Source organism: Humulus lupulus, chromosome 5 (genome assembly GCF_963169125.1).
Source record: "Humulus lupulus chromosome 5, drHumLupu1.1, whole genome shotgun sequence".
NCBI classification, from domain to species: domain Eukaryota; kingdom Viridiplantae; phylum Streptophyta; class Magnoliopsida; order Rosales; family Cannabaceae; genus Humulus; species Humulus lupulus.
In genome coordinates this window covers 224,401,852-224,409,569 of record NC_084797.1, presented here as the reverse complement: position 1 = coordinate 224,409,569, position 7,718 = coordinate 224,401,852, and positions in this window count along the sequence as shown.

Below are 7,718 nucleotides of genomic sequence, written 5' to 3'. Positions count from 1 at the left end.
AGAACCTTAGCTAGTATGATGAACACTATTTGAGTTGTATCAGTGGGTTAAGATAGACTGGATTAGTTTGTGGGATTCCAGATGAGTATCCAAGAAATTTTTCAAGGAATACGTCTGCGTAAAGAGATGGAATGGTAATAAGACTGGTGTCAGTAATGGAATCAGATCTAAGACACTGTATTGAACGGTTTAACAAGGCAGAGAGAATTAAGGTCTCAACTGTTGAGTAGGATGATATTCTTCAGGGAGGATCTTTGATCTGGTTATTACCAGCTAGAGATCAGGAATAGTTAAGGGTCTTTGATCTGGTTATTACCAGCTAAAGATCGGGGACAGTTAGGGATCTTTGATCTGGTTATTACCAGCTAGAGATCAGAGGGAAGAGGATAGGCAAGAGGTTGCTACTATATTAGATAAGGACACAGAGGATGCTGAGCTATGTGTTGAGGGTTTGGTCAATGCCAAACTATTCTTGTGGAATAGGTGAAAAGAGTATTCAAAGATTATCTAAATTGGACTCGGAATTGTCTTGATTGGCGGCATAGTGATGTATTTTGATTGGAACCTTGTCAAGGTTAAGGAATGCCTTGGAGGTAGGAGTTTCCTTGGGAAAGCACGATGGTGCATATGTTTGAGCTAAGTTCTGCGTCTTTTTACAGATTAGAATTAATTGCTGAGTTGGTATGACACTCCAGGATAGGAGGAAAATGATGGTCTATGCATGATGTTGGTTAAAGGATCCGACGAAAACTAGAATGGAATTTCTAGTGGGCTTGATAGCTAATTGATAATTGGAATTAGTATCCCGTGAAGGATCAGGAAAGACAATTAAGGAAATCTCAGATGAAAGAAATTAAAGGCAAGTCTTAGTTGAGTTAGATAAAGGTTTTGCAGTGTTGTGAATAAGTATATCGTGATATAAGGATCAAATCTGGACTCGGGTGGATACCGAAATTACATGGAAATTCTGGATGAATCTCGTACTACTCTCTTGGTCTTTTCATCGAGACGTTAGGAAAAAGGTACCGTAATTTGAAGGTTTTTGTATTGGAGGCCTAGGTAGAGAGGAATGTAACGAATGAGGAACAAAATTCTTAACCTGATAGCAGTTCGTGCTAAACATCGCAGCCTTTGAGTGTGTTATAATGGGAATAAGGAAATATCGTGATAGATATCGCAGAGAGGCTGCCAAGACGGTTGGATCATTATGGATCAACATCTGAGAAGAACTTGCTTTTATCAGTAAGGATAATTCATACAGCTGATCAGTATTCAGAACTCTAAGTGAGATGGACGGTAAGCCTCCATGGAATTCAAGGAATAATTTCATTGAGTAAGGACTTTATTTTACCCTCAGGTCTTGGGAGGATTAAGAAAGGCGATGAATAGATAATCGATATCTGATGAACTTTATTATTTTCAGGCTGATGGTAGATCAGAGAGAAAATGAGTTACCCAACTATTAGAAGAACACTTGATCAGATAGAGAATAATAAGGATTGTATATCATTCGTTTGTTGGAATGAGATAAGTCAGACATTGTATTTGGATCCGGAGGTAGTTCAGGGAATCATTGGGATTATTAAAAGGTTAGAGCATGGAAATTCACTTTTCAAAGTAAACGGAAAAGCTTTACTGAATTGGGAAACAGGAGTATGAAGTTCCAAGTGGAAGATGGTATCTTCCTTAGGATATTACCAGAGATAAAGGGGTGAAGAGCTAGTTGAACCCCAGAGTATTGAAACTGTTTAGATCCAGGAAAGGATGGGTGAGATAGTTTTTAAGTTGATCACAGTATTGGGCACTGTTGGCTGCATGTAGTGTATTCTGCACTCCGTGTTGAGGGCATGGGTTGGAGAAACTCATGCATTGACTGATAAAAATCTGCAATTGAGGTAAAGTTGTTCCGTGTGAAGCGACCAATTCAGTTATGGAATAGAAAGAAAAAGGTTTTAAGGAACAGGATTGTACTTTGAGTTGAGGTAACGTTCTAGTACAGTAAGGTCAAAGAATGACCAGAGTAACTGAAATCAGTTATGTGAAATCTATATTCCGGGTAGTACAAATAAAATTTCGAGGACGAAATTTCTGTAAGGAGGGGATAGTTGTAACGACCCAAATTTCCTAATAAGGCTTAGGACCTTGATTAGGAGGCCGGGAGGGCCATAATTGGTTTACTGTACTATTATGTGATTATATGCATGATTGTGTGGGTCATATTATTATATGATGATAAAGGCATGCATAGGACTATATACTCTGTTGTGAGGGTATTTTGGTAATTTGGCTCATTGAGAGCGTAATTGCATACTTGTGTTTATTTTGGTAAGCTAATGTTGAGACCACATTATTATGTGGATATATTTGTGATCTGTGACTCGAGACGTTCCTAGCGAGCAAGGTGGCGAAAATTCATGGCGGGGATTTATACCTGGCTCGGGGTGAGCTTAGGGGTATAAATGGGAATTTAGCGAATATATTGGAGTCTATTATGACATTGAGGAATAATATTGATAACTAATTAGATATCGGGAATTAAGCGGGAAATATTAGAGACACTCGAGGAATTAGCGGAAATTGGGTAAAATGACTAAAATGCCCTTAAGTGGATTAAAGGGTTTAGACTTATTGGGGGAGGGCATATTAGTCATTTAGCTTACATAAGTTAAATAATACCAGGGCTTTATGTTAGTGGGATTTGTAGAATATTGGAGAAGTCTGAAAAAGAAAGAAAAGGAAGGGAAAAGAAAGAAGGGAAAACAGAGAGAGTTCTCTAAGTCGGTTTATGTTTTCTTCACCAATTTCTTGTGGATTTCTGGAGTAAAACTCAGAGGGAAGTTAGTCCAATTAATCCACAAGGTTACTGAGCAAAGATTGAGGATTTGGCAAGGGTTAGCAGGATTAGGCCATCACTTGAGGTAAGGTTCTGTAATCTCTTCAGTTGCTGGTTTGGTTTTGTGTCTGGTTTTTAAGCTATGGTGCTTAAGTTGAATTGGATGGAACTCTAGGAATTCAGGCTTAAGACTGAGGAGAGGCAAGCCAAGAAGGTTTAGAGACAGCTTGTGGTCGAAATTCTATCAAATGTATAAAGCCTAAACTCTAACTTTGTAGTTCAGCTGGTTTTGACTGAGTTTTAGAGCTTAGGAGTGGCCATGGTGAATTCTGAGTTTGTGGATGCATGTGCTTGAGTTCTAGATGTTTGGGGTGCTTGGGATGAGTGGAATATGGTCATGAGGTTGTTTTTGAGATTGGGAAAGAGTTGGAAGAGTTTTGGTTCGAGTTGGTTCGAGAAAATCGCAGAGGAGGAAAATTGGTGTAAATCTGTCTGTGACTAGCGCTACAGCGCTAGCCTTTGGGCGCTGTAGCGCTAGGCCAAGTTTGCTGAGGGATTTTGGCTTCTGTTTGTAGCGCTGTAGCACCCTCCCATGAGCGCTGTAGCGCTACCCTGCTTCCTGAAGTGGATTTTAGGGTTGTTTGCAAGGGTTTTTGACCTAAGGTTTGGGGTTTGGTTCCACCACCTTGTTTGGTGGAACTAGGACTTCCCGGGGGCTCGGGATTGGCCCCGGGGCTAGGTTTTGAACTTGGGGATTTATAATGACTTTGGCCATGATTGTGATTAGGTAAGCGCTAGGGCTCGAGGGGGATCGTGCTCAAGGAGTCAAGTGATCAAAGCTAGTGAAAAAGGTAAGAAAGCTGCACCCGATTATGTGGTTAGGTTGGGACTAAGTGTTCCCTATGCTTGTATACATTGTTATGTGAATGTGATTAACCATGTGAACACGATGGGACTAAGAGCTCCCTCCACTTGTATATCATGTCGTGAGATGGTGTTATTATGCCATGGGACGTGCGATTACCGGCCTAAGGGTGTCGGAATCAATATTTGCGCACTGGGGCGCGGCTCGGCCACTGGTAGCTGAGGCAGCTTATTTATCACTGAGCTCGGTTAAGCTGGCCGGAGTCAGTGAGTATTACACTGGGGGCGGCCCTAATGAGCCGAAGACAGTGTGTTAAATAGAGGGTGCGACTAAGGGCGCCAACCCTGAATGTTATTTGATGGTTGTGATAATCTATTGGTTATGAATGTGAATACTGTGTTATGAATATAGTTGGTTGACTGTTTGAATGACAAACTGTTATTACTGCTTGGATAAATGTTATGAAATATCAGATTCTTAGTTGAGCATTGTGAAATATTAGATAAGTGTTGCTGATCTTGCTAAGTTATTATGCTTTCTTGCTGGGCCTTGGCTCACGGGTGCTACGTGGTGCAGGTAAAGGCAAGGGTAGGCTGAATCAACCATGGGTTGGAGAGCTCTGGGGGCGAGGTGTACATCGTCAGCTGCTCGGCTGCCACGGTCGAGAGATTGTACAGGAACAGAAACCTAAAATGTATATTTTGCCATTAGAGTGGCTTGAACTATTTGTAACTTCTAGAATTTGTTGTATCTAAGACACCTAAACCCTGTTTTGAGTCTCCATGTATTAAACCGTCATTTTTAATGGAAATAGCCTGTTTGTGACCGAAATCTTTTTATTCTTACTCTGATAATGGTATAGAGTTTACACTTTGTCTGAATGACTTGATTAGCAAGTCTTGCACTATTTTAAACACACAGTGTAACGGTCTTGGTTATCCAAGGCGTTACACTAAGGAAGCGGGGATCGCACCCCATCTGAGAGGTCCGGGAAACCTCAGATAGGCTGGGGGTGTGGATCAATCGAAAACTAGTCTTACCTCTCCCGGAGGTACCAGCCCCCGGAGTCCCTTCGTTGGGGTAAGCTGCGGCGTGGCGAGCCTCGATCTCCTCTTCCTCTGGCTGGGGGTCGGGGAACCTCTCCGCCCAACTAGGGGATAAAGTATTCTCGTCCCGGGCCGCTTGGCCGATCACCTTGGACAGCTCCAGGGCAATCTGCTCCCGGATGTCAGCCGACACCTGGCTTTGCCCCCTGCCACTCACTGGCTCAATGTTTTGGAAAGAGGCGAGCAGCCCATACTCCCTCAAAGATTCGGAGGTTACAAGTCCCTCCACTTTCAGCTCTTCCTCCGAGAGCCCTTCATAGAACTTTGACCTCCTTATCATCTCCGCACAGCGAGGTGTCCGCGGAACAACTTCTGCAAAATCCAAATACGAGCATTAGAGATCCTCCCGAAAGGCAAATCAAACGTAAAGAAACGAAGTTAAAAAGGAGAGGAAGGAGCACTTACCAGGGACTTTTAAGTCTAAAGAAAGGGCTGGCACCCTCTTCAATGGGAAGCCGGTCGTCAGGAACCAGTATTCCCGGAGGTCTGGAACCCTTGCGGTATGGCAGGTAGGACACATCACGTCCGGGTACCTCTCCAGCCTGTAAAACCCCACCTTATCTGGATGACCTCTCATGGGTTGAGACTTCAGCCCGTAGAAGTATAACACCTCCTCCGGGGTAGGGGCCTCCAGGTCCCGGGACTTGCAAAAGATGTACCACCCCGCTAGGAGCTTGTAGCTGGGGGGAATCAACTGGAAGGGGGCAATCCCCGCCTTCACACAGAAATTGGCAAAATAACTCCTTAGGGGCAAGTGCGCCCCACACACTATGTGTGCCCAGCTCCAGGAACCAAAGCCCTCATGACTCAGACTAGCAGACTCACCCAGCACCGACAGACGGTGCCACATCAGGCCTGGGATGTTCTTCAGGCCTGCTTCTGAGGAGTACAGCTCCAGCATGCCGTAGTTCCTGAGCAGGTTCGGCTTTTGGTCCATCTCCCAAATTGAACTGTTGATAGTTGGGAGGCTAGCCGCGACCACTTTAGCCTTTCCTTTCCCCAGTGCGCCAGCGACAGGGGAACCTCGCTCCTGGGCAGATTCAGCCTCTACCGCGGCAAGTATTTGCTCCTTTGAGGTGTTCATCACTGAACAAGAGAAACAAAGAAGAAAACACTCTAAGCAGTCAGCACCCTTGTCATACCCTAACGGTATCAAAGGCGTCGGGGAGACCCTCCCCGAAAACTGCTTGGAGAGGCTCCCACCGAGCTTGCCGAGGGGTTGACACCATGCCACCCAAAGGACAGCAAGGAGCCAGACTCAAACTCCAAGCCTAAGCCCACCAAAAGAAGTGTTTTCCCAGAGGAAGACACCCTAAAGACGCTCACGCTTATGCCCTAAAACAGCAAACCAAAACAGCACAAGCAAGACGAGGAACGACTTTCCAAACGCAAATCGTCAAAGCATGCAAAGAGATTACTTATCGACTCACATCAATCGCATGCCTATCGAAGCCCTATTCACACATGCACATAGGCGATACTGGTAGAAGACTCAACTCTAACAACTACCAACAACCTAAGGTTTGGGAGGAAAAAGCAAAGTAGAAATACTTACTGGTATTCGGGTAGTTGAAGATTGAAGGAGTAACCGGATCACTGCACAGCACGATCGCGAGAAGTAAAAGCTGCAAAGACAAACGACGATTCAAACCCTGAACTTCGGCAAGCAAACCCACTGCCAAATCAAAAGAAAAGTTTCTAGATTCCTTACCAAAAAAAGTGGCAAGTTCGAAGGAATGGAAGCTTGGAAGCCTGAAAGTTCGAAGGTTTGGGAATCTGAAAATCCGAAAGATAGAGAGTTTGAAAGCGTAAAGAGGAAGAAAGGTCTGTTCCCTGGTTTTTATAGCAGGAGTGAAGTCCTTTCGAATCCCATAAATGGACGGTCCTGATCTTCTCATATCGCATACATCAGATCCGACGGCTGGAGATGAAGAGCCGATCCTATTTATGACTCCTCGGATGGGAATGAAGTATTTATTTCCCATCATTATACCACCTCGGGCCCGGTGTACCATTAAAAACCGTCAAATCATTACTCAGATGCCTGGCGCACGCATACTCAGCCAGTCGCCTCACGCACACGTCTTGGTCACAGAGCCATTCCCGGCATGACGCGTGGCCCTTGCCACACTTGAGTACTTGAGTTCAAAACAGAAGAAATTTCCTTTCTTTTTCATACTAACACTCAGGCGGGAAAAAGGAACCCTTCCAGGAACACAGGAGGTGACCCCTCGCCTAGTCTAGAAACCAGAACACCCGGAGGACTGTACAAGCTCCCGGACCTCTCAAAGCTCCGTGACCTTGGGGGGTAAATGTTGTCCAGATTTCCGGATAGCGTTTAGAGGGATATCCTCGGGGAAGCAGAATTATCAAAGTCTTTCACAGTAGGTGACCGGAGCTCGCGGATGGACAGAAAGGCTTCGCCTCTCCCGTTTAGTGTCCGGCTTACTCTTTCAAGCAAACGCGACACGGAAGCTCGTCAACTCTCCCGGACTCCCGAAGAGATATCCTTCGGGGAAGCTCCTTCCAGGAGAGGCTCTTCAGGTTGCCTTCGCGGAAACAGTTCCGTGCCTCGCACGGAACAAGACCAAGCGGACGAGTCATGGAGGAAGCATAGTTGGAATGATATCCACCTGACACAGAATCCCGCCTGACACGCCCGACAGGTCAAGACCGCACACATCCCAACACGCCTAAGAGTACTATTTCGCCTACTGTTCCGCTGACAACTTGGAAAAGACGGCTGCCTTTGTGCATTCCCCATACTTTCACGTAAATATACCCACATAGAGCCTGGTAGCCAGGCGACTACGGTAATTGTATCCCCTATTTATGGCTGGTGTAATTAAGACTCATGGGAGTAGAGAAAAACCCTAATCCAAAACCCTAGCTATAAAGACCCCCTCATTTTACG